The sequence below is a fragment of the Schistocerca piceifrons genome, chromosome 2, assembly GCF_021461385.2.
Source record: "Schistocerca piceifrons isolate TAMUIC-IGC-003096 chromosome 2, iqSchPice1.1, whole genome shotgun sequence".
NCBI lineage: Eukaryota > Metazoa > Arthropoda > Insecta > Orthoptera > Acrididae > Schistocerca > Schistocerca piceifrons.
Genome location: NC_060139.1, coordinates 360362685 through 360390094, shown reverse-complemented (window position 1 = coordinate 360390094; position 27410 = coordinate 360362685).

Sequence of the window (27410 nt, the reverse complement as noted above, 5' to 3'; positions counted from 1 at the left end):
TGATAACGAAATACGGGCTGCCATTCTAGGGGTCGCCACATTCTGACATTCACGGGAATTCTACGTGCCCCAGGCCACTGTTTTGCGTTGATTCTGGTAAATACAAATGTTATGGAAGTAGAAGCCTTATCTATCTTGTAATAAAATCTAAAATGTAGTGTATGAACCGTTAGCTAGATATCGTGTAACAAAAGTTTGAAGTCAAAACCGAAGTAATCTGTTTATGGCACATAGCCATTAAATGTTTTACGTGGGCATTGACTCAAATGTAGACTATTGTTAAAAGTAGTGATCACGTTGATGCTCTCTGTCAATAACATGCGAATATGATCAATTCAGATAACAGAGGTAACTGACGGTGCAACCCGTTTAGAGACGACAGGATTTGGTTTCCATGGTCGGCCTACTGTACAGAAGTTGGTATCCACAATAATTAATGTTTAACATTGCTAATAAGTAAGAAGCAGAAACTATAATCGCTAATTTTAGTACGCTGTCGTTTCACTAGGTTGTCGAGATTGTGTGAATCTTGCAGTTTCACAAACTATTAATCTAAGAAAGGCTGCTTTGCAATTTGCGCGTCTACGTTTTCGAATACGATAAAATGTGCCTAATCAGCACGGCTGAATAATGTGATTGGTATCTCTGTAAAGGCGATTTTAGACTGCGGGTTTAACTCACGGGTGCTTTTCGAAAACATGGTTTTGTTAGAGTAATGTTTAAGTTTTGGGAATAATCTATTCACAGCTGTTGAAGATCTCCACTCATTCAGTCACCTGAAGCATTAAAGATGTCATCTGAAGTACATAGGTAAGAGTACTTCAAGCATAAGAATTTATGCTTATAGCTAAATACCATTTATAAGCGTCAGTGCTGTTTCGATTGCATTCACGGCATTCTCTACTTCACTCAGCCTTGCGGCAATCTCTTTGCGTATCTTCTGTTTCCACAGACCTCAATTGCGTAGTTGTACTATCGTTTCCTCAGTTTATCTCCGATTACCGTTTCCTTCGCAATCCCCCCTTCCTCTTCTAGGTAGTGTTGCCAGAAGTATTCTTTCCTGTGCTATGGTTTATAATATTGTTTCATTCAGTGATATAATTATCTGGATGTTGTATATTTATGTTCTGCAACAAGTTTAAATACTAATATATCATTTTTCACATTGGATTAACAGCCACTATAAAGTTAAAATAAACCATAGTGTTGTGAGTGTTTGCTCAATATTCAGGGTGGACAGAAACAGACGTAAAGGACGCAAGGGTGTTGCAGGGTTGGTTATGCCGAGGAATAACTGTTAAGAAAAAAGTTTCGATACTTTTCGTCGTTTCAGAGTTAAGTAGCATTCAAGTTTGTGAATTAGGCCTTTGAGTGGACAAATTCTACAGCCCACTAGAGACAGTGCCGCCAAACCTGTTCTTCGTTTGCTTTCCTGAAACCGAACCAGAGAGCGATACAAAAATTGGGCAAGGGATGGCACCAAGAATCGGATCCGAGCCAAAGGCTGAACAATGTCGTGCGCTATCATTTAAGCCATGAGAACAACTGATACTAATTGTATCTCTCGGACCGCTTGAAGTTGGGCGCACAGCGACGTGATTGGCTAACTTCAGTGTTAATTAATTCGAAAGCGCCTCAACGTTTAGACATATTTTCTGAACAATTATTTCTCAGCAGAACCTACCGTGCAACACTCTTTCTAACATTTCTGACTATTTCTGACCACCTTCTATAAAGGTTGCGGAACGAAAAACGAGCCTGTCGTACGCAACAATAATGTTCCAGTGCGTGCGACCGCGTCAATAATAATGGAAAATCAGAAACGCCGTCCAAACACAAGAAAGAGTTAACTGGTGGATCGCGTGTGGATTTTCTGTCGACGAATACCGGCTGTTTTAGGAAGTCATGTACCCAGACAGGTGGAGCCACGCCTCGTCACTCATGACGAGCCTTAGTGGTTCAAAAATGGTTCAAATGGCTCTGAGCACTATGCGACTTAACATCTGTGGTCATCAGTCCTCTAGAACTTACAACTACTTAAACCTATCTAACCTAAGGACATCACACACATCCATGCCCGAGGCAGGATTCGAACCCGCGACCGTAGCGGTCACGCGGTTCCAGACTGAAGCGATCAGAACCGCACGGCCACACCGGCCGGCGAGCCTTAGTGGGTCCAAGACACCACTGGCAAATTTCTCAACAGCCATAAACAGAAATGCACTCTCTGTAGCAGTAAAGGCTCCTTCAGTTCTTGCACAACACTTATCCGCTAAAGTTTTAGCTTCAGTCCCCAACTTCTCTCTCTTGCATGAACCTGTTGACTCAGTCACCTGGTTGACTTAAAAAGACTTCTTGTCATTATCTCATGCACCTGACCCTTTAATTCAGGTGTGCAGACAGGTGGTGGTCTGTTCCTGGGATCATTTTGAACCCATCCTGTACGTCGCCATTTTTCAATCAATTTCTGTATGGTGCTCTTTGCTGGCACAGATGTCCTGGAAATTTCTCCTGAAACAAATTCTTTGTTTTCACAAAAGATCCAGTGTGAATGAACGCTTCAACAATGGCAGCACATTCGTGTAATTAATATATCATTATCACACACACACACACGCGCACACACACACACACACACACACACACACACACACACACACACACACACACACACACACACACTAACCCAGCTTCACACAACGAGGCCTTTTTCTTACCTGGTTTCGACAAGTTTCACTGGCTGCGCAGTGTCGGTACACCAGAGGAAATGGTTGGTATGTGTGCATCACAACACAAGAACTGACAACGGTGCATTTGAATCTCTTCAAGCGTGCTCACAGGTGTGCTGAAGTGGGCGGAGGACACTTTCAGCACCTACTGTGAAGGTGAATAATCATATTCAACACATTACATTTTATTTTATGTTCATTTATTGATTTTACGTGCCGTGCCCTGTAGATAATCCATATAACAGTCTCGATGTTAAGGTGCTATTTTTCACTTTCTAAACAATCATGACCATTAACATGGCAACACTGGTGCTTTGTCGATATACAGATTAATTGGAAGATTACATGATGAAATTTGTTCGTGATTTGAGATTTTTTCTCTCAGGGGTACCCTTTTCACGCCCACACCGACGTGGTGACCATCACAAAAGTTCTACTGTTACCTCCATGTTGTTAGTTTCAATCGAGGACATCACGTGATCCGGGGCCTTAGGTGTGTAGGATTACCCACCAATCAGGCCCTTCTAGGAAACAGAAGTGGTCGAGAGATCTGAAGGTATACAGGATGTGACATTACGCACACAGAGTTGCCGTCTCTTGCTGCAATAACGGATCTAACTCCTCTAAGGATCGAGTCGAATTGTGATCGGATCTCGTCATTTCATGGCGCTTAAAATCTGTGCCAGAGATCATCAGTTATAGTGGCTGGCGAATGGTGACATCATAGTCTCTCCTCTCACCTGTGACCAGAGGTTTTCAGAGGGTGAGATATCTGGAGAAGGTGCTGGCCAGGGCTATAGTCAAACAATCTCTTTATTGAAATACGTAGGTTTTGCTCTATCTTGTTGAATGATAACTTCTTGATGACCTCGAAGGTAGGACAAAACCAGCGGCCTTAACGTGTCAGAAATAGAACGGCTGCTGTCCGAATTACCGGTTATGCGAACCAGAGGCACCACATGCCATCATGAAGGTGATCCAAACATTTATTAACCTACGAGAGCCCTTATACCGATACGCCAATTGGGATGCTATATGCACAACTGGGCGTCATATTTTATGACGACTCAGTGCCACGGCCGTGTCCAGGTTTGTTGTGTTCTTCAATTTTCCACAGAAAGATAAATATATTTTTAGCGGTGGATATGAAATGTTCAAATAATATAAAACTCAAACATATTTTAAGCCCACGGGCTCTAGTTGTTTTGATGGTACTGACGACGAAGAAGTTTTCGAAAAAAAATCAGTTTTATTTGCAATTCTTTCATTCTCGAATCTACTTCACCTTCAACATTGACTTTTCAAACTTCACCGCAAGATGGTAACTTCGTCTTTATTTTTATCAGCATAAGCTGCAGTGTATACTTCATATATAGTTTAAGGTAAATAATACCTAAACTACTATCTCATTTTAAAATTGTTAGATAAACTGAAAATCACCAAATAGTAGAGCCGAGAAAAACACGTCCATCAGTCAGCGACAGTCAAGTTTCTACTGAATTATGTGAGCAATTCAACATAAGCGAAATCAGAGCGGTGGTGATCTTTGTCAAGGTCTCAAAGGCGGTATTGGCTGGGTGGTTGATTTGGGGAAAAGGACCAAATAGCGAGGTCATCCGTCCCATCGGATTAGGGAAGGATGAGAAAGGAAGCAGTCCTGCCCATTGAAAGGAGCCATTCCGGCATTTGCCTGAAACGATTTAGGGAAATCACGGAAAACCTAAATCAGGACTGCCGGACGCGGATTTGAACCGCCGTTCTCCCGAATGCGAGTCCACTGCGCCACCTCGCTCGGTTGCGGTAGTTGCCTTTCGGCGTTTGTCAAGGCGGCCTACACGCAACACCTTAGGTACAGCGAGCGTGAGCAACGATTGCATGGCGCGGCCGCCACGTTCCAGAAAGTGATGCAAACAAATTTAAACTTCAGTAAATAATGATAGAATTGGTAATGTTTGAAAGTTTATCGTTAGAGTTGAAGTTTTTGAGTTGTAATACAACACTAAACATCTAACATCACAAAGCTTATGATTCGTCTGCCCCTCCCAGTCCTTGTCGCACGATGTCACACTTTCTTAACTCCTTCCCTCCCCCTTAACGTGTGACTCATTTTACGGTTGGTCCCTTGCACTGAAATGACAATAATTTAGATAACCAAGTATGTAGCACATTTCATACCAATTTGACGTTTGGGTATGCCGCCTTCATGGTGTTTCAGTCCTAGATAGTGTATAAACAATGAGTCGAAACTAAGCATCCTGGAAACACAGATATCCAGATTCTCCCGAGCTAAAGGGCCTACAAGAGACCACCAGCCATATTTTACAAGCTGACGCTTCATTTTAACATCTTTTGGAAAAACGATACCGTCATAATGACAAAAGATTATCGTTTTCTTAGCAGAACCAATTTTTTAATGGTATATCCAACGCTCATACTTCACTAAGTTCCACACCAACGCACGACGCCAATAGCTTTTTTACCATGTTTTCTTCAACTTTGTCCACCTCTCTTTTTTTTATCCATGAGTTGAAATCATTCTTCCTAAATGTCAGAATTCTGACACTAAGTTCTTAGGCTGGAATTCTTAGAGATGAGTTTCACTCCCGTCCTATCCTGGCGATAATTCTTATACCTTTGGGCACCTGTTATACCTGTCTTAGATAATTGTGTTACAGCAAACGGAATGCGATGGGTTACACAATTGTAATACATTTTGATATTGACAACTTCCATGATATTTTAGAATTTTTGTTGTAGGATTTCAATAATACTTTATTCATTATAAAGCGTCTACTGTAAAGAACACAACTTTTGAGTGAGTGATAAATGCAAATTTTATTCAACAATTTAAGTAATTTACAGAGCGTATGAAATATGATATTACTCAAATACCCCCACCCCAGCCCCCTACGACTCTGCAGGCACACTCTCTTTATTTTGATGAAGTTTCCGGCCTACTTGCACTTCTAGGTGTAAAACTACACTCAGAATCTCAGTATTGAGCTATCGCAGTGACAGTGGTTTGTTGGCGTACTCACAAAAGAAATCAAATGGTGTCAAATCTTAACATCTGAGAGGGCAATTCACGTCACCGTTGCGAGAATCATCTGTCCAGGGAACATCTCTCGTAACAAGTAGATTGTTGTAATCGATGTGTGACAGAATGCGTCATCTTCTTGAAACAAAACCTCTCCAGCATACAAACGATGCATTTCAGACCACAAAAACTCTCTTAACGTGTTGTGGTAGCGTTCGCCGTTCACTGTTAATGCATCTCCGACACCGTCTTCGAAGCAGTATGGCCCAGTTACATCCTCACCCAAAATGTCACACTATATAGTCACCTGTTGTGCATGTACTGGCATCTCCATAATTGCTCGATGGTTTTCTGTGCCACAAATCCTGTAATTTTGCTTGATCATGAAGCTATTCAACAGAATGTGTGCCTCATAAGTAAAAATTATTTTTTGATAGAATTGTTGTTCACTCTTCCTTTCCCAAGTACCCAATGAACAATACGCAGCGCTTTTCGTGATAGTTTGGATTCAGTTCTTGGGACGTTGGATTTTATAAAGTTGAATGCTTATCTTTCAGAATTCGTTGTTTGCTAGTTCTGGGAACGTCCAGTTGATGAGAACATCGACGAATAGATTTCACCGGTCATACGGCAACATTATCCCTAATGATGGCGATTTTGCCGCAGAACGACTAACACGAGGACGTTCAGAGGCTTTAACGTCCACAAACGAAACGGTTTCCTTCAATTTTTCTGTCAGTCTCATAACAGCCGACTTAATTGTTGCATTAAGCAGACCAAAGTTTCACGGACTTTGCGAACTGTCTCTGCACAACATTCATCACACTTGTAATAAACTAATAGCGCCAAAGAAACTGGTGTAGGCATGCGTATTCAAATACAGAGATAAGTAAATAGAAAGAATACGGCGCTGCAGTCGGCAACGACTATATAAGACAGCAAGTGTCTGGCGCAGTTGTTAGATCGGCTACTGCTGCTACAATGCCAGGTCATCAAGATTTAAGTGAGTTTGGACGTGGTGTTATAGTCGGCGCAGGAGCGATGGGACACAGCGTCTCCGAGGTAGCGATGAAGTGGGGATTTTCCCGTACGACCATTTCACGAGTGTACCGTTAATATCAAGAATCCGGTAAAACACCAAATCTCTGCTGCGGCCGGGAAAAGATCCTGCAAGAACGGGACCAACGACGACTGAAGAGAATCTTTCAACGTCACAGAAGTGCAACCCTTCCGAAAATTGCTGCAGACTTCAATGCTGGGCCATCAAAAAGCGTCAGCGTGCGAACCATTCAACGAAACATCATCGATGCGGGCTTTAGGAGCCGAAGGCCCTCTCGTGTACCATTGATGATTGCACGACACGAAGCTTTACGCCTGGGTCTGTCAACACCGACATTGGACTGTTGATGACTGGAAACATGTTACCTGGTCGGAGGAATCTCGTTTCAGATTGTATCGAGCGGATGGACGTGTACGGGTATGGAGACAACTTCATGAATCCATGGACATTGCATGTCAGCAGGGGACTGTTCAAGGGAGTCTGTAATTGTGTGGAGGATGTGCAGTTGGAGTGATATGGGGCCCCTGATACATCTAGATACGACTCTGACAGATGACACGTACGTAAGCATCCCGTCTACTCACCTGCATCCATTCATGTTCATTGTGCATTCCGACGGACTTGGGCAGCGCAACACCCCACAAGTCCAGAATTGCTACAGAGTGGCTCCAAAAACATTCTTCTGAGTTAAAACCCTTCCGCTGGCCACCAGCCTTCCCATGAACATTATTGAACATATCTGGGATCCCTTGCAACGTGCTGTTCAGGAGAGACCTCCACCCCTTCGTACTCTTACGGATTTATGGACAGCCCTGCAGGATTCATGGTGTCAGTTCCCCCCGCCCCCACCCCCACACACTACCCCCCCCCCACCCCCAACCTCCCCCTCGCCCCCCCAGCACTACTTCAGACATTAGTCGAGTTCATGCCACGTGGCGTTGCGGCACTTCTGCGTGCTCGCGGGACCCTACACGACATTAGGCAGGTGTACCAGTTTCTTTGCCTCTTCAGTGTATGTTTTCACTAAGACACCATGCTGTTCCATCATGAAGTGTTTCATTACAAAACACAAAGAATGCAGTTAAAAATCGTGCAAAGCTCAGCGCTGCCCACTTACTAGAACAGAAACGGTGCGCATTTTAAAATCTACGTTCTGCATGGGGTTCCCTTTAGTTATTTGTTGGGATGACGCTAACAACCACAGTTACTTTCCCCCACCCATTATCTACGTCAGTCAGCATAACCACGAATCCGTCGAATATGCGTAACAGTTCAGACTTCAGTCGCTACCACGTGTTGCATGCATCAGGCGTATCCACGACTGCACGCTGACTTTGGTGTAAGAGACAGGAGAAGAATATACTTCTATATGAGACTAGGAATATATTTCTTTCACTGTAGATACCACTAACCTTTTTTACCGTTTTAGAACATTAAGTGAGCAGACGCGGAAATAGGTCTTAAACATCTACCACCGCTACCTTTGTATTTTGATACCGGCGAATGCTATATTTGGTCATTTTCTACCTAATTACGTTTCTCCTATTTGGTATAGCATGAAGTCTTCTACATCGTAACGGAATTAGAATGTCTATCCTGACAGGTCAAATGTATATCCTTCTCTATCGTTATGTGAACTGGTGACCTGTCGTCCCCAGATGAAATATTTTGTATTACACGTCATATTGTACAGCAAACTAGGAAACAAGTCACATCTGAAACCTAGGAACTGCCTTCACTTCAGTACTTCCGTTAACATATGCTAATGTAACGATAACAAAACTCAGCACGTTTTCCATTTTACGTATGAGATTCACATTAGGGATAGCGGTACGATACCTACTGTGGTAGTGTGAAATTCTTGTTAGAGGCACCATCACATGTTACTTCACCCCACATATACATGCTGTAGGAATAACATCTTTCATTTTGATATGCAGGAGGTGTGCAAAAATATGGAAACATCAGAAGCAGAACACATGCCCAATCATAATACAGTGTAGGGGAACTGATGGAATTCATAACAGTATGCAGTTGTCTCGGAATGGTTAACTACAGGCCCTGTATTGTTTTCAATGGAATCTTATACACTCTTCCTGCAAACTAGTGACAAGTTTAGGTAACGGTGATGGAGGTGGACAGCGACCACCCACCCTTCTCTCCAAAGGATCACAACGGCTCCATAATATTGAGATCTGGTGAATGTAGTGGCCACTGTGGCTGAAGAAACCAGTCCTGGACGATGCGAGCTGTGTGAAAAAGGGCCCTTTCCTCATGGAACGCAGCATCACTATTGGGGACCAAACACTGTGCAATGGGATGGAGCCGATCGGTCAAAACAGTCACATAATCCTCGGCAATAATGCCGCCTGGCAGAATATCCAAAGGGCCAATGGAATACCACGATGCGGCTGCTCAACATCGTCAGTCAACGCCCGTCATGTTTCACTCTTTGAGCGTCAACTCGGCCAGGATTTGTGACCAATGAACAATAAGACTCATTCGACAAAATGACTTCCTTCCGTTGCTTCACTGTCCGCGTTGTTTTGGAATTCCAGCTCGTCATGAAATTGCCTGTTTATGGAGCTCCCTTCGTGGTTTGGTGCTGACAGGGTTCGCGAGTGCAACATTCAGTTCTCCAGTGACTTTTGCAATTATCGTCCTCTTAATTTTCGTCACCATCCTCTTCAAAGACCATCTGTCATTTTCACTTAACACACACATTCTTTCGCGTTGTGACTTAGCGGATGAAGTTTTTCCGCTTTCCATGTGTGTGGTATAATTCTTCGATACGGTAGCTCTTGAAACACCAAACATCAAGGCGCTCTTGGTTACGGAAGCACCAACAATACGAGTACCAAGAATTTGTCACCTTCGAAATCACTTAGCTGAGACATAATGCACTCAAGTATACAAAAGACTGTTCCGACCACGACTGACACTTGCAACATATTGAGGGCGTCGCATAAGTGCCGTTTGTGTTTAAATACAACAGCATAAGCTGCAGGCTTGGCTAGCGTCTACATTTATGTTGAAGGATTTCTGAAACTTCCTGGCAGATTAAAACTGTGTGCCGGACCGAGACTTCACAGAAGCTCTCCTGCGAACCTTGCAGAACTAGCACTCCTGGAAGAAAGGACAGAGTGAAAATTTCATTCTAGAAACAAGCCCCAGGCTGTGGCTAAGCCATGTCTCCGCAATATCCTTTCTTCCATGAGTGCTAGTTCTGCAAGGTTCGCAGGAGAGCTTCTGTGAAGTTTGGAAGGTAGGAGACGAGGTACTGGCGGAATTAAAGATGTGAGGATGGGGCGTGAGTCGTGCTTGGGTAGCTCAACTGGTAGAGCACTTGCCCGCGAAAGGCAAAGGTCCCAAGTTTGAATCTCGGTCCGGCACATAGTTTTATTCTGCCAGGAAGTTTCATATCAGCGCACACTCCGCTGTAGAGTGAAAATTTCATTCTAGATGCATTTATCTCTGTTTTCTCATATTTTTGGCCAACCCGTATACGATAATAATGTCCAAAGAGACGGAATTAGCTGACCGATAAGTAATGAATTAATTTGTGTAATGTACAAGAAAAACCTACACAGAAGCGATGTAAACCCTAATTCAGCGTATCCCGATCCTTCGGAATAGTTTTGGAGCCGGTGCTCTTGGTGCAACGCTGCACAGCACCCTAAATCACTATGAGGCGTATGGCGAGATGGCTCCTTTGAATAAGCCACGACCTAATCCTCTCCTCCCCCTGCCCGTGCTTTCTCCTCTCGTGACCTTCACCCTGACGTGAAGCCGAACTACATCCCTTCTTGGAGCTTCTCTGACAACAGAAACAGAAGTATCTTCGTTTTCAGCTCGTTCATCAGATTTCAGGGGCAGTTTTTTCACAAATCTTTCAAATGGTTCTAAGCACTATGGGACTTAACATCTGAGGTCATCAGTCCCCTAGACAGAACTACTTAAACCTAACTAAATTAAGGACACCACACACATCCATGCCCGAGGCAGGGTTCGAACCTGCGACCGTAGCAGCAGCACGGTTCCGCACTGAAGCGCCTAGAACCGCTCGGCCACAGCGGCCGGCCACAAATCTTTGTCGTCACGTATTTAGCGTTATGCTTACGAGAAGTTATGATTTTAAACATTGTTAGTTTTTTTGAAAAAAAAGGTGTAATGGTAGGAAAATGAGCCATTTTTTTTTTGTTTGCGATAGTAGGTGAAGAGTGTACCAATTTAATTAACTGTTCGGGATGGTAAGCAAGAGCTTGGAAGTGGTAAGGTTTTGTAGCCCAAAAACAAATTTAAAATTCCCGTAAGATATTTATGAGAGACGTGTTACAAGGAAATTGACAACAACCAAATAGTGTAACAGATAAATTATATGTTTTTTTGCAAAATAAAGAAAATGACAGTAAGTTTGCTTTTATTTTCACCAAATCTGATCTGATAGCACAATAAACCAGAAAGAAAAAACCCTCAACTACTTTTAACTTAATTTGAATCTTAAGTGAATCAAAATTTATACTGACTGAACTAAAATGAAAAGAATAATTTTACTGAATTGAAAGAGTAACGTAGTGTGAAGATAAGAAGCTGTTTTCTTCCTTTTTGACAGGGATTACAGGTAATAAACTGACATCTGACAAATATAAGATACGTATTTTACAACATGGAACTCCTACGAGTGATAAACCTTTTCACGTGAAAATAATTGTAGACAAATCGCTCTCGAAAGAACGGATACAAATAAATTCTTCCGGTACCACACGAACCGCCGAAACGCATTACAGGAAACAGCAGAGTGACACTTACAAACAATAGTGAGAGCCGGCCTTTGTGGCCGAGCGGTTGTAGGCGCTTCAGTCTGGAACCGCGCGACAACTACCGTCGCAGGTTCGAATCCTGCCTCGGGTATGGATGTGTGTGATGTCCTTAGGTTGGTTAGGTTTAAGTAGTTCTAAGTTCTAGGGGACTGATGACCTCAGATGTCAAGTCCCATAGTGCTCAGAGCCATTTGAACCAATAGTGAGAACCGTTCTTGACACCAGAACACACCAATTACGACAATAAATAAGCAGTAATGTTCTCCGTGACAAAAAAATTGAGACAAATTAGTGATAACTACTTTAGCTGGATCACTGCAGTTAGTACAATCCGTGAAACCTAAAATGGGGTTTTTAAAAAAAGCACTTCAACGGACAACAGATCATAAACAGAAAACATATTGAGCGTACACAGGCGTACAGCTCACAGAGAAGGAGCAGGGCATGCCGAAGTGGCCGTGCGATTCTAGGCGCTGCAGTCTGGAACCGCGAGACCGCTACGGTCGCAGGTTCGAATCCTGCCTCGGGCATGGATGTGTGTGATGTCCTTAGGTTAGTTAGGTTTAACTAGTTCTAAGTTCTAGGGGAGTAATGACCTCAGAAGTTGAGGCCCATAGTGCTCAGAGCCATTTGAACCATTTTTTTTTTTTTTTTTTTGAAGGAGCAGGTTAATTAACAGTAACCGAAACCGTCCTGTGGCTGTAAGCGGAGCACGACCAGAAGCCAACTAGATATCAGGGGATACAGTGCTAAATGATTTCAAACGCAGATCCTCATCAGTAACAGCGATCGGCGTGCAGTCGCTCTGATGGAGTTGTGGTCCTGACGTTAAACGTGGTCCGTATGCCAGCAACGAATCAACTCGAAAACGATCAGGGGCATGCACAGCAGAAATTTTATTCCTCAAGGCTGTACATCTATCTAGTGCCCCACTGCCAACGGTCACTGGCTACGCACGCGCTGCTGTGTCCAGCCGTACTGGCAGTCAGAGCCTCCTTCTGGCGGAAGACTCTCACACTTGGCCCTTAGGTTCGGCTACACTGCCCTCCTGCGGTCAGACACACAGCTCGCGAGGCACGCTACCCAAAGATCTTTGGAACGAAGGTATCTATTACTTTGATACAACGGGATCGATACGAACCGACCACGGCTCAAAAAGAAGTGCTAGGCTTTACAGCATCCTGGTTACAATTTGCCAAAGTAAACTGAATAAACGGAGAGCCTCGCTAATGGTGTAATACGTAAATGAACACTTATCACTTTGTTAATAACTAGAAACACCGAGAAAATGTATCTCATTTTAGAACAGCGTTTTATGCTTCATCAGAACAGAGCTGCAGTTCCCAACACCTGAAACTTGTGCCCTGACGTGTGAGGATAGTTTTAAAATTTTTAATTATGAGCTCGAAAAAATAAAGTTACGTAATTACTATTGTTTGTTTGCAGGTATATGTCTGCTGTATTGGTACACATTGAACTCCGGGAAACATTACCGGAACACTCCGCTCAAGGATTAAAAACAAAAGCAGCGGAGATATTGTAATAAGGTGACGCCAGTCCATATGACTTCTTTAGCGGTCTGGATTGGCCAGACACAATTGCGACATTCCGCTGCTGCCGAAAACGAATTACAACACGATAATCCACTTTATCAATCGGCTGCGTTATTTTGTTTTACTGCCCTCTAGCGACCTGCTACGGCACAATAGCGCTGAATATCAGCGTGTACCATAAATGCAGGCATTACGTGCAAATAAAAAAAATTTACGGATTTCCAGTGTGCTGGGTCCTCGAAAGGTCAACAACTTGTGACACTATTGCAATACGTCAAGAGCCAAAGTTGCAAAATAACCCTTTTTTATTATTTTATGATGACTAGTTTGGCGTTTTTATTCATAACTCACTTTCGAATCCCCCTCTGAAACAACAGGCTAAAATTAAAATTTGTTACATAAAGTACCAAACAGCCAAAGTGTGTTGCAAAGTGCAAAGTCTAACGTATCAAAATACGCACCATCCAGTCAGACTAAATATAACTCTACATAGCAAAAATAAAAAAAATGAAAATCGTTATCCAAAGGAGTACAATGCAGGTGATAATGAAACCTAACCTTAGTCAGCATGAGGCAATTATCACGTAGGTAACGCACTTGTTGGTCGCTTAGGGGAGTCTTTATTGTATACCATAATCATCATCAAGATAACAAAACAATGAATACGAAAATGTGTAAGTTACATAGCAAATAAATTATACGTCATTTTTTAATTTTTAGTCAGAGTTTCTTAAATAGAAAGAGGAGGGCAATTGACAAATAAGACAAAACACATAGAGCCACTTGTGGTGGACAGAAACATTACATGAGCCTTATAACAAAACCGAACTTTTATCTTATAGTAATGAAGTAGGTGTAGTATTTTAAAATGAAAATCACAGTAACAACCATTAACAACATTGACAAACATTAAGCTCTTAGATATTCATCAACACACGGTCTTGTTTTCGATTAGGCCACAGGGGCTCCAATTATGGTGGAAAAATGTATTTTGAATAAGTCATAAGGCATTAAGCCGGCCGCGGTGGCCGTGCGGTTCTAGGCACTGCAGTCCGGAACCGCAGGACTGCTACGGTCGCAGGTTCGAATCCTGCCTCGGACATGGATGTGTGAGATGTCCTTAGGGTAGTTAGGTTTAAGTAGTTCTAAGTTCTAGGGGACTGATGACCTAAGATGTTAAGTCCCATAGTGCTCAGAGCCATTTGAACCATAAGGCATTAAGAGCTTAGGGCTTGTTAATGTTGTTAATGGCTATTACTGTGATGTTCATTTTAAAAACCACATCTTCTTCATTACGAAAAAAGAAAAAGTTGATTTTAATATAAAGTTTTGTTTCCACTGTTTGTTATTTATGGTTTTCATTTTAAAATTTGAGAATATTCATTAAAAGAGATAAATTTAGTTCGTTAGGCTTCGTTTTAGACGATCGGTTTCGTGTGCCCCATGCTTGTTTGTAAACGATGCCTCATGTGATCCTCTTGTGACCCGAATGTGCCGCTATATTTGTTGCATTATTTGTAAATTAACTTCCTCTTCCGATTTAAGAAACTCTGTACAAAATGAAAAAGAAACGATATCTAATATCTTAGCAGTGTGACTTACACTCCTGTGTTCATTATTTTGTTGTATTGATGATGATTATGGTATGCAATAAAGACTCCCCTAAGCGTCCGATAGGGGCGTTACTGCCGCGTGCTAACAGAGGTTAAGTCTCATGATCACTTGCATTGTAGTCCTTTGGATAACGATTTTAATTATTTTTTGCTACATTTATTGTGACTGGGTTTTACGTATTTTGATGCGTTGGAAATTGCACTTTGTGACACGCATTGCCTGTTTGGGACTTTGTGTAGCAAACTGTAATTTCAGCCAATTGTTGCACAGGATTATTTGAGAATGAGTTATGAATAAAAACGCGAAACTAGTCATCATCAAGTGATAGGAACAGCTATTTTGCAACTCTGGCTGTTTGTCATATTGAAAAAAGTAATCAAGTGACTGCATTTTTTTCGAGGTGGTAATTGAGACCGGTACCCTCGTTGCTGCCATGGGTAGAGGAGGCGATTTATTCAAATTTCAAGAAAGGATTTTTTTTTAGAAAATGCGAAGTTTTCGCGCTGTGAGCGCTTTCATGGCGAACATGTATCGTGGAAGTGTATCACTGCACTTAGGAGCGGGACTGGTCTGAAAAGACGACGTGGTGCCAGTACTGTGTCCAGTGTTGACATTGGGTGCAATAAAGTCGGCACATCTCTCTCTGCTGTCACAAGGGAAGCCTAAACAATCTCGCTGTACTGAGAGTCCGTGGAATTCCTCACGTCGCCGCACTGTCTCTGTGGACATTTGTCTTGTTGCAGAGTAGCCACTTTCCTGACTCACGGTAAGTGACGTGGCTGTACGCTCCTAGACGGCTCAGCGAACAGTATACACATATCAAAAAAAGGTTTTGCATCACATCGGTTCCGAGAGTTCCGGAACCTGTACAGAAAATTGGAACAGAGATCAACATAAACATAATTCCCGCCCTATTCATTGCTCATGAAAACCACACATTGTATGTTGTACCACCATACAGCGAGACCGTCAGAGGTGGTGGTCTAGGTTGCAGTAGACACCGGTACCTCTAATACCCAGTAGCACGTCCTCTTGCATTGATGCATGCCTGTATTCGTCGTGGCATACTATCCACAAGCTCATCAAGGCACTGTTGGTCATGACTGTCCCACTCCTCAACGGCGATTCGGCGTAGAACCCTCGTGTTTGGTGGGTCACGTCGTCCATAAACAACCCTTTTCAATCTATCCAAGGCATGTTCGATAGCGTTCATGGCCACTCTAGTCGAGCGATGTCATTATCCTGAAGGCAGTCATTCACAAGATGTGCACGATGGGGGTCAAATTGTCGTCTATGAAGACGAATGCCTCACCAATATGCTGCCGATATGTTTATACTATCGATCGGAGGATGGCATTCACATATCGTACAGCCTTTACAGCGCCTTCCATGACCACTATCGGCTTACGTTCGCCCCACATAATGCCACCCGAAAACAGCAGGGAACCTCCACCTCGTTCCACTCGCTGGACAGTGTGTCTAAGGCGTTCAGGCTGACCGGGCTGCCTCCAAACACATCTCCGACGATTGCCTGGTTGAAGGAACAAGTGACATTCATCGGTGAAGAGATCGTGATGCTAATCCTGAGTGGTCCATTCGGCATGTTGTTAGGCCCATATGTACCGCGCTGCGTGGTGTCGTGGTTGCAAAGATGGACCTCGCCTTGAACGTCGGGAGTGAAGTTGCGCATCATGCAGCCTATTGCGCACAGTTTGAGTCGTAACACGACGTCCTATGATTGCACGAAAAGCATTATTCAAGATGGTGGCGTTGCTGTCAGGGTTCCACCGAGCCATATTCCGTAGGTAGTGGTCATCCACTGCAGCAGTAGCCCTTGAGGGGCCTGAGCGAGGTAGTTCCTGTCTCTATGTGCATTCTCCATGTCCGAACAACATCACGTTGGTTCACTCCGGGACGCCTGGTCACTTCTCTTGTTGAGAGCCCTTCCTGGCACAAAGTAACAATGCTGACGCGATCGAACCGCGGTATTGACCGTCTAGGCATGGTTGAACTACAGACAACACGAGCCGTGTACCTCCTGCCCGGTGGACTGTCTGGAACTGATCGGCTGTCGGTCCCTCTCCACCTAATAGGCGCTGCTCATGCGTGGTTGTTTACATCTTTGGGCGGGTTTAGTGACATCTCTGAACAGTCAAAGGGACTGTGTCTGTGATACAACATCCACAGTGAGCATCTGTCTTCAAGAGTTCTGGGAACCAGGGAGATGCAAAACATTTTTTGATGCGTGTATTATTCCTCACCGGCGCTATTCGTGTGGGGCCATTGAGAGCCTCTTGAACGCATCGATTCCAACTTCGCATGACGATCGTGGGACCAACGCGACCAGAAATATCACGCAATGGTAAACCGCACTCTCGAAATACAACGTCCCGCCGTTGTCGATTCCAACAGGCATACGTACTTCTTAAACTAGACACAGCGTGAATAATAAAATGTAATTTATAATTGACAGACCCGCTGGTGACCTTCAGTTATATTCAATGTACAGATGGTATTACTCCTGCATACTGGACAGTTATCCTTCTGGAAGATATCGAGAGGTGTGTTTAAAATGACGTTCTTATATAAAATAACATCTTCCCGGTCTTGGCCGCACAAGAACTACACAGTTCGGACCAGGTGCGGGCGCCAACAAAAGGGGCCCAATGGAAGCACGATGTTCAGTACGGTATTGAAACTGTCTAAAGGCCTATCTGAAGGTGTACTAAGATGAATTCACGGCACTACGTGCGAACTGTTTGTCCTAGTCATAAAGATTATACAGGGTGATTCAGTTGCGCCTATCGGTGTCGTTCTACACAACCCGCAGTGTTATATCTGACCTTCGAAAACCACGGGCAAGATTATCATATTCCTTCGCTCGCTACGCCATACAGAAGAAATGAACTATGTAATTAATTAGGTAATTTAATTTTGTACTGGGATGCGTTTTCGCTGGAGGCACAGACAAAAGTGACCCTCAAACGCACCTCAACCGCCATACTGATCCGTCACCAGTCAGGATTTCTAGTATTTTGTTCGTGCACTGCCTCCTACCACTGTACAAAAATTTCCGACTACACGAACTATTCCCGATATTAGACCTTTTATGGTCTCTATTGATGGGACTATTACGCCATCAGCATAGTCCGCCATTTCGTTAACTTTATTAATCTAAACGTGCCCTTGAGGCAATGTAACAAAAACTATTATTTTAAACGTTACCCTAAAACTAATTATGTTAACAGTACAATCCAAACTTAACACTTACAAGCGCATTAGTTTTGTTGTGAGAAGGCGTGAAGATTACAACAACGTAAATGTTTATTTGATGCTGTTAAAATTCACAAAATTGTTTGGTAAAATTTACATAAACGTCAGTAATACAATTTTAAAATACTCGGCTAAGCCTATGGCGCAATACGGCTAGTCAAAGAAGATAAAAATTAGAATGTGGGAAATAATTCCTGCAATCGCAAATTTTTGTATGGTTTTAGTAGGGAGTGACATGAAGAACATACTAGAAATCCCCAACTGGGGGCTGAGGGTTGGAGTGTGGGTGCGTTTTAAAGTCACTTTTGTACGTTTTTCATGAGCAATTCGAAAATTGCAGTCACTAGCAAAAACGTATTCCTGTGCAAAATTAAACTACACTACTGGCCATTAAAATTACTGCACCACGAAGATGACGCTACAGACGCGAAATTTAAGCAACAGGAAGAAGATGCTGTGACACGCAAATGATTAGCTTTTCAGAGCATTCACACAACGTTGGCGCCGGTGTCAACACCTACAACGTGCTGACATGAGGAAAGTTTCGAACAAGTTTCTCATACACAAACAGCAGTTGACCGGCGTTCCCTGGTGAAATGTTGTTTTGATGCCGCGTGTAAGGAGGAGAAATGCGTACCATCACGTTTCCGACTTTGATAAAGGTCGGATTGTAGCCTATCGCGATTGCGGTTTATCGTATCGCGACATTGCTGCTCGCGTTGGTCAAGATCCAATGACTGTTAGCAGAATATGGAATCGGTGGGTTCAGGAGGGTAATACGGAACGCCGTGCTGGGTCCCAACGGCCTCGTATCACTACCAATCGAGATGACAGGCATCTTATCCGCATGGCTGTAACGGATCGTGCAGCCACGTCTCAATCTCTGAGTCAACAGATGGGGACGTTTGCAAGACAACAACCATCTGCACGAACAGTTCGACGACGTTTGCAGCAGCATGGACTATCAGCTCGGAGACCATGGCTGCGGTTACCCTTGACGCTGCATCACAGACAGGAGCGACTACGATGGTGTACTCAAAGACGAACCTGGGTGTACGAATGGCAAAACGTCATTTTTTCGGATGAATCCAGGTCCTGTTTACAGCATCATGATGGTCGCATCCGTGTTTGGCGACATCGCGGTGAACGCACATTTGAAGCGTGTATTCGTCGTCGCCATACTGGCGTATCACCCGGCGTGGTGCTATGGGGTGCCATTGGTTACACGTCTCGGCCACCTCTTGTTCGCATTGACGGCACTTTGAACAGTGGACGTTACATTTCAGATGTGTTACGAACCGTGGCTCTACCCTTCATTCGATCCCTGCGAAACCCTACATTTCAGCAGGATAATGCACGACCGCATGTTGCGGGTCCTGTACGGGCCTTTCTGGATACAGAAAATGTTCGATTGCTGCCCTGGTCAGCACATTCTCCAGATCTCTCACCAATTGAAAACGTCTGGTCAATGGTGGCCCAGCAACTGGCTCGTCACAATACGTCAGTCACTACTCTTGATGAACTGTGGTATCGTGTTGAAGCTGCATAGGCAGCTGTACCTGTACACGCCATCCAAGCTCTGTTTGACTCAATGCCCAGGCGTATCAAGGCCGTTATTACGGACAGAGGTGGTTGTTCTGGGTACTGATTTCTCAGGATCTATGCACCCAAACTGCGTGAAAATGTAATCACATGTCAGTTCTAGTATAATATATTTGTCCAATGAATACACGTTTATCATCTGCATTTCTTCTTGGTGTAGCAATTTTATTGGCCAGTAGTGTATTTAAATTTTCTACAAAATGATCGTGTTCAATTTATTCTGTAGGACTAATAGTTGGCGCCTAGCAAAGATCACAACACAGAAACATGTCAGAGAGTGTACTTGCATAACCTGCTAATCTTAACGACGTACAAGTACACAAGAAGGTACCGTTGCCATAGCCCCCCCTTCCCCTCCATGACCCTTATAGTGCGGAGCACCTGGGATGTCTGTTTTTGAAAGTAAGCCACCGACATGCCCCTGTATGTTTTGAGTGTTGCAGAGGCGGTGACAGTGTCAGCTGTGGCGCCGATATGTCCATGGGCTGTGGAAAGAGGTCAGCTGGCTTTTGAGAAGCATGATTCGTCTGCTCTGAACTGGTTGTGGCTTGACGTGCCGACGAAGTGTCTGTGTTTGTAGGAGGTAAAATCCATGCCCGTTTCACACATTAAGCTAATACTTGCAACGTTGTGCCATTGCACAATATCTCCATGTTATGAATGCATCTGGTCAACACCAGAAAAGGGTCAGTGTACATTGGCTAGAGAGACGATCTGATTGAGACCACTCACAGCACCACATGCGAGAAGCTCTACAAATTTTTGGGCATAAAAGCCTAATGGTTGCTGCGGCGAGAAGGCGGCAGGCATCGTGTATTGATGCAGTGATGCTTTAACTGCTGCACCAACTGTGTACGTTTGCTTATTTTGGCAGTGATGCTGCCACTAAATAGTCTGCTGGGGTCTGCAGAGGTTCAAAATAAGCCATTTCCCGCATGGAAGTTCTAATATCGGGATTGAAGGCCGCTCGAAGGCCTAGCAGCACTGAGGGTAGTATGTTTGTCCATTTTTCTTGGCGACACGTTGCTGAGGGTTTCAAGGTTATGTGTCAACGTTCCACCATAACATTACTGCCAGGGTAGTAGATGGTTGTGTGCTATCATTCGAAACCATACAGTCTAGCTAACTCCAGGGACAGCGTGGATTCAAACTGGCATCCTTGAACATTTGAAACATGGAGAGGGCACCCGAAGCGTGCAATCCACGTACACATAAACGTTTTTGGCGTAGTTTCAGCTCATACATTGGTTAACTGTGTTGCCCATCTTGTACATTTTTCTATGTCTCTGCATAAGTATCTGCATCCATCCGATGGCAGAAGAGGCACTACCAGATTAACATGAACATGGGCAAATCTAGCTGGTGCACCTTGAAAGTTACTGATATCAGCTGGCACTTGATGGTCCACTTTACTTTGTTGGCAGAACATACAGGAATGTTTCCAGTCTCATATATCTTTCTTTATGGAAGTCCACACGAAACGGTCCATTTGTAACCTGATTGAACCCGATTCTAGGATGAGATAGGCTGTGGACACTGTCAGAGTTTGTCGTTTGGAACTACTTCGAAATGTATGTTCATGGTCTGTCTCAAGAAATGTTGCACGACAGCTTCAACTTAGGGTCTGGAATTTGTCTAAGTTTTAGTCCTGTTGATGAGTCATTTAATAGTTGTTGTAGCTGTGGGTCCTTGACTTCCTTCGCAGCAAGTTCTCTATAGTCCGTAAGCAAAATCCGACAAAATTTTCTGCCCCTTTTATTTGGCAAACGTCTGTCATAAAATGGCTTATGAATTAAATATTTCGGATCCGTCTCGATGCGAATCTGTCACTGACAGTTTTGAACGCAGATGTTAATGGGCTTATCACCTGTAAAAATAGTCACCGGTGGATGGAAGTATCTGACTGCCTTGCAGACTGCCAAATGTTCCTTCCCTATCATATGCACTCCACTTCTTTGGGGCCAGTTGCAACTGCCTGTAGAAAAATTACAGCGGTTGCCAGTGTTCATCTACTGGTTGATGGAGTGCTGTACCAATCGACAACAGACTTACATCCATGACTATAGCCAGTTGTGCATGTGCAACCAGAAGTGTGTGTAACATTGCCTCATATGAAAGTCACTGAATGAATTTTCCGTCTCTTTTGTCCACTTAACAGGTTGACCTCGAATTACTTTGCGTCCCACAAGTACATACATGAGTGGTGTCTGCACCTCCACCATTGCCAGAAGATGTCAGTAAAAATTTACCACTCCAAAAAAACACCTCAGCTGCTGGTAATTTACCGGTTTTGGCAGAGATTGTAGTGTCACTTTTTCTGCCAACGGGCAGATGTATGGGCTAGGAAACTGATATGAAACTTCCCATGAGGCATTTGTTTCCAGTTAACATGAACACATGATCAGAGAACTGCTTACGCACTCGGCACAGGTGTTGTTCATGTACCTGAGCGTTGGGAGAGAACACTAAAATTTCGCCTAAGTAAATGAAACAAAATGGTTGTCGTTTGAGTATCTCATCGATGAAACTTGTCACGTCTTGGCGGCGCTCTTTAGGCCAAAAGGCACGAATAAAAATTCGAATAAATCGAATGTCATAATCACAGCCATTTTCAAAACATTGCTAGCGGCCACTGGTATCTGATTATATGCAGGCCAGTGTGCGTATGAAGTCTTGTATGTCGGGTACTGGGTACCAGTTTTGAAAATCGATAATTCCTACTGACCTCCACGAGCTATATTTCTTATGAACTAGGTGTAGGGGTAAAGACCATAAGCTGTTCAACCAGCGAATAATTCCCGACTGCAACATTTTTTTGGAAGACTGTCATCATCTCTGTCAGCCTTTCGGATGTAGTGTACGGTATTGCGTTCGATTTCACTACTGAGAACCTGCTTTTGCGACGGATTTACTAGTTCTCCTGCGCGGTCGTCCGAGGTTTCCAAGTTTCGGTTGTGCTATGTTCTTTCGAGGAGAATGTGTTGTTAATTCTCTGCAATACTCCATAACTTGAACGAACTTAGTCCCTGACACTGCACTGTTGTCCATGAAGTTTAACAATCATGCTCTCCATAAGTCAACGGCTAACACAATATCTGCTTGAAGTCGGTGGGGTCTGAAATACCGGCAATCACAGAAAATTACATGAACTGACTGGAGAAACCCACATCCATAATGCACACTTTTTGTCCATAAATGTTGTTTGATGAGTTATCAACTGCCTTCAATAGTGGCTATACATCCTGTTTGTTGCATGATGCTTGGTTGTCAGGGAGCATGCTGATATTGGAGCCATTGTCTACTAGGACCTTCTTGCCAGTATGGTTGTCTGATATGTACAGTATTTTCGACATGGTAGAATATGCGTGCGGTTATGGATTTTGTCAGTGACACGTAGACAAGGCACTGTTGCTGTAGACACCTTGGCCCTTTGAGTAAGTGCTTGATGATGTGCATTTTGCGGCACATTGCCCGAAAAGATTTTGATACCAACACATTTCGGGCAAGACCTTCTGCTGACGTCGCGTTTCACGTGACGGTAACGCTGGTCTGAACTGATCTTGACTGTGATTACTAAGGTCTATAGAGTTTGGTAGTCAGGAAACTATCTCGTCTTTGTGGTTGCTGGAAGTCCTGGCTGTCATGAGTTCACTTAATGTCAGATATCAGCCTTGCAGTTTGCTGGTATAAGCTGCGTATCATCAAGGAGAATTGTTCGTGGAAACTGGCCACCTTCTGTTGTCTTAATATTTTTTCCATCACTGCAGGCCACTTGTGCAGTTGAGAAGGGATGAATGTCCACAACTGCATTTGCTGCGGGGGCGAAATGCTGAAAATGGCGGGTAGATACCTTGTTGCTTTAAAACGTGCCCACAACTGCGCTATAGTATTCGCTGTTACACCTGGTAGCGACGCAGGAGGTTTTACCTGAGCCTGCAGATACTTTAAATCTTGTTTAAAATCTTTCTGTGTCCCGCTGGAAATATCAAACATTTCGCGATGCGTGTGCGTTGTTGAATTGGCTGGTTCAAATGGCTCTGAGCACTATGGGACTCAACTACTGAGGTCATTAGTCCCCTAGAACTTAGAACTAGTTAAACCTAACTAACCTAAGGACATCACAAACAACCATGCCCGAGGCAGGATTCGAACCTGCGACCGTAGCGGTCTTGCGGTTCCAGGCTGCAGCGCCTTTAACCGCACGGCCACTTCGGCCGGCCGTTGTTGAATTAATGCCGTTTCCATTGTCCTGTACATGTATGATGCTCGTATTTATAGGAATGGCAAGCCACAATGTCTTTATTTAATTCTGCAGCGTGCTAGTTTCATTAGCGATGGCATGGGATAGCTTTCCGTCGTCGCTCTTTATCCCATGTACACTTCGGCTGCTCGCTACTTAAGCCGTTCATCAACATAAGTAACAACACGTAGTTCCATAACGTACATAACTACTTTTATGAAAGTTACAAATCAATGAGAACAAAAGAAAATAAAAATCAATTCACAGAACTCATAATGAAGTGGTAGAGATCACCAACAGAAAAACGTGTGAGAGAATTTACTTGTGGAACCCGTATACACTTAAATTTTCCCCAAAGATCTCACTACTATCTAGGTTTTAAGCAGCTTTCTGTACATAGTATTACGGGAGCTTCAGTACTTTTTAGTAGTGCTTCAAACTATGGCACTTTCTTGCGAATGCTTCGGGAGTTAACCAATAAGATTTCAATACTCTCACCTGTTGAAGGCATTTACTTGGATCTTAGGCTGATACTTGTGGTTTTCCTGCAGCTCTATCGTTGACTGGATTGGACGGACAATCGCCTAACCTAAACAAAAGATCCTTGCGTGCACTCAACTCAGTCAGCTATTTGGATAGCTGGCTTTGATGTGTAGTGAACATCTGACCCATTTAGGGGGACCCTACGACTTTCAGCCCTATGGCGGAAGTCTAGGAAGTCACAGCCTAGCTTATCACAGAACTGTAGGAGTTCTGGTTTACGCGGCTTCCATTCGACTTAGAACCAACAGCCAACGATCTGCTCTGGAGACAGTATTGCAGATTGTGAACTTCGTTAAATCTCCGTGAGCAACGCTGATAGTCTCAGCTTTTTCTGCTAGTTTCTGTAATGATCCATGTATGACCTCGGATCCCAGATGAGAGGCATAGTCTGTTCCAACGTGCACCACAATCCTCAGTTGGTTTTATTCTGTTTCCTGAATAGCTGCCGCAATAGCCCCTTCAACATGCTGAATGAGGTCTCCAGGCATACACACAAGTGCACCTGGTGTTCCTTACCATCCCTTGTTTCAGTTTCCCTGAAAGGTGCCACTATTCGCCGTACGTTTGAACTGTCCACGATTAATTACCCCTACTTCTTTGCGTTCGCTGCCTCTCTACGCAGGACACAGAAGGTTTCTCGACAGATGCACTAGCTCAGTCTCGGTTTCAAACTAAGGCAGCACCTCTAACCCATTGGTTACGTGTATGGCTGTAACCTCCTGAATTCTTCCTGATCTGTGTCTCACGTGTACGGGATGCCCAGACCCACCGTTGACACGCTACTCAGAGTCAAGTGGAGAAGCAATGATGGGCTTGTATTTCTTGCACGAGAGGCAGTAGCCACAGGAGAGGATAGAACTTGAGGTACCTCTGGTACGTAACTCTTGGTAACCATCTCATAACACCTTTATTTAGCAGCTTCTAATATGCTGACAGCAGTCAGGGCGAATTCCAGCTGCTTACAGATGGCAACCAAGTCACCCCATACCCGAGAACAGCAAACACAGCGGGGCTGCATTATGCCTGGCGTAATATTTTACAGGATACTAAACAAGAAACTTACGCCCGGTACAGTATTTGATGGAATAGTAAAGAAATAACGTTATACTAAGCCTGCTCATTCTGTTTTAATTTACGAGTCTGATATACTACAAGTATTACCTGTAGCCTTTTGGAACGAATGTGATTTACAGCCAAATGCGAGACATCAAATATGACAACAAAATCTTTATGTAAGTTTTACTTTTCTTCTGAAGTGTTTTGCAGGTTATGGGCATAAAGAAAATTCGTCAGTAGCGTTAATTTGCGATGAATGCAGACTATATACATTCCTATTAAAAGAGAGAACTAATGAGACACGTTATGTAACTTATTTAACAGTAACTGTATATATTACGGAATAGGTTATGCAAAAGACTTGTAATTTATGAAAACTTTTGCAAGTGTCCGAAACTTCTCAAAAGTAAACCTTTTTTTACATAAATATGTAATAAAATTTGGGAACTGTTAGTTGCGAACGAGGATATTGTGGCCAACATTTTTGAAAATCGCAGTTAAGTGTGCAGCTGACAATACAAGAGTACACAATACGTGACGTTCCTGAAAAGCGCTGGTTACGTTTATTGACGATTTAATGCTACACAATACATCACTATACCCGCACGCGTTTTGATGAACCCAACACGAGAATCACATTTAAGTTATACGTCAAGTTTTTGTACCGCATGAGAATGCTGCAAAGCTCGGTATAACACTAGACTTCTGCAACATTTTAGGGCGCCGGCCGAAGTGGCCGTGCGGTTAAAGGCGCTGCAGTCTGGAACCGCAAGACCGCTACGGTCGCAGGTTCGAATCCTGCCTCGGGCATGGATGTTTGTGATGTCCTTAGGTTAGTTAGGTTTAACTAGTTCTAAGTTCTAGGGGACTAATGACCACGGCAGTTGAGTCCCATAGTGCTCAGAGCCATTTGAACCATTTTTGAACATTTTAGGCAAATATTAGTACATGCCACTTCCCTCACTTGTAGTCCGACTGACCTCACAGCAGTCACAGTTATTAAAGGTTCCTAATGTGACAATATATTCGAGGATCAAAATGAATATTGACGCTTTGCACTAGGGAGGCAGTCACAACGTGTCCTCTTCTTACATGGGTCACGACATAAACATTCAAATGTGATTTATAACTGAGAAACCCTCTGGTAATCTTCCCTTACAATCAAAATGTAGACAAAGTTACTTCTACACACTGGACAGTTATCCTGTTGGATGAAGCCACCACTGTCGGTGAAGACACCAAGCAAGAAAGCAAGAAGTGAGCAGTGGTCAGAAACACAGTGAGATGTTAAAAATGGTTCAAATGACTCTCAGCACTACGGGACTTAACATTTGAGGCCATCAGTCCCCTAGAACTTAGAACTACTTAAACCTAACTAACGTAAGGAAATCACACACATCCATGCCCAAGGCAGGATTCGAACCTGCGACCGTAGCGGTCACTCGGTTCCAGACTGAAGCGCCTAGAGCCGCTCGGCCACACTGGCCAGTGAGGTGATAAAAGTCATGGGGTACCTTCTAATACGGTGTGGGACCTCCTTTTCCCAGCTTAGTGGAGCAACTCGACGTGGCATGGACTCGAAAGTCGTTGGAAGATCCTTCAGAAATACTGAGCCATACCGCCTCTATAGCCATCCACAATTGGGAAAGTATTGCCAGTGCAGTATTTTGTGCACGAACTGACGTCTCGATTACGTTCAATAAGTTTTCGACGGGATTCATGTCGAACGATCTAGGTGGCAAAATCATTCTATCGAATCGTCCAGAATGTTCTTCACATCAATCGTGAACAGTTGTGGATCGGTGACATGGCGCATTGTCAGAGAAATATGAAGTCCGTGAATGGTTGCAAATGGTGTTCAAGTAGCTGAACTTAATCACCTC